The sequence below is a fragment of the Lissotriton helveticus genome, chromosome 10, assembly GCF_964261635.1.
Source record: "Lissotriton helveticus chromosome 10, aLisHel1.1, whole genome shotgun sequence".
NCBI classification, from domain to species: Eukaryota; Metazoa; Chordata; class Amphibia; order Caudata; family Salamandridae; genus Lissotriton; species Lissotriton helveticus.
Window position 1 is genome coordinate 702,929,195 of NC_136071.1, and position 1,444 is coordinate 702,930,638.

At 41.8% G+C, this 1,444-nt stretch overlaps 1 pseudogene; it reads left to right on the plus strand.

Moving 5' to 3' along the window:
* Positions 1–639: 639 nt before the first annotated feature.
* LOC144784083 (cofilin-1 pseudogene) lies at positions 640–1,238 on the plus strand (annotated as a pseudogene).
* The last annotated feature ends 206 nt before the right edge of the window (positions 1,239–1,444 follow it).

The window sequence follows — 1,444 nt, forward strand, 5'->3', positions numbered from 1 at the left end:
ATGACTCAATCCTTTCAATAAAGAAACACTCAAAAACCTGAAAAATAGCTTTAAAAAAAAAAAGCTCCAACAAACACGAAAAATAAAAGGAAATGTAAAAATTATTGTTTTAAATAAACAAAATACAGTTTCCTTTTTCGTAAAAAAAAAGTGTCAACACCAATGATCCCTGTAAAGTGCACGCACACACCTCCGTTTCTCTCGAGCGTGTAGTGCTGTTTTTGGAGCGCGCAGTGCTGCTTTTAGAGCGCGCACACACATTGCAGATCACACAATTCGCAAAGCCACTTTTAAAGCGCGAGCGACGCGATAAATGGTCATTTACTGTCTGCTGGAAGCCTGTACAAGCAGTGGCTCCTGCACTTGTTGCATTTCTTTCTTAATGGAGTGCGGCTGGGGGCTGTTTGTGGGCCTTTGTGAAAATATTTGTTAATTGTAGCACCTTCATGCACTGCAATTAACATAAATATTTTTAAAATGGCCCACAATCGGCCCCCAGCCGTGCTCCTTTAAAAGAAGAATGCAGCTTTCCAGTCATCATCAGTGCAAGAGTGTGATAGGACGCTCTTCTCTCTCCTCCAGCCATTACCTGCAGCCTGCCTCCCTAACCTTGAGCAGCATGGCTACCGGTTTTCGGTTGCCGATTACATCATCGCTGTTTTCAATGAGATGAAGGTGAGGAAACACATGCATTCAGAAGAAATAAAAAACAGGAAAAAGGAGATCATATTCTGCTTAGGCCGAACAAAAAAACATAATAATTAAAGAAGGAAAAGAGAACCTCGTAGGCGATTGTCTTTTGTATGACGATGTATACAAGCACTTCATCAACATGCTTCCAAGAGACGATTGCCGCCATGCCCTTTTCGATGCTTGTTATGAGACCAATGAACCCAAGAAAGAGAATCTGGTTTTTATCTTCTGGGCTCCAGACTGCGCACCTCTGAAGAGTCAAATGATTTATGCAAGCTCCAAGGATGCAGTTAAAAAGAAGTGTACAGGAGTCAAGCACGAGTATCAGGCTAACAACTATGAACAACTACAAAGATGTCCAAGATCGATGCATTTTGGCAATAAAGCTTGGAGAACAGTCGGTGATCAGCTTTGAGGGCAAACCCGTAGGAAGCAGCAATCTCAGTGCCAGTTGCTTAAGGAGCATCCACCTTTCTATTGAGCTATATATACTTTTTTGTCGCGAGGGGGTGCTCAGGAGGAGGGTTCAACATCTTATTAGGTAGTTCTTCTGCTCCTTATCTGTACCTTCCTTTTGTGTGTGAAGAGCTTGATGTCCAATTACAATTACAATACCCCAAAGCCAACCTTCAGTATGTACGTGATTGCTGCCCAAACCATTTGCCAAACTGATGTAACGTAAGGCTAGATGTAGGTAATTCTATTTTACCACTTCTTAAATACCGAATTTTACCGATTCGGTACTTAAGAA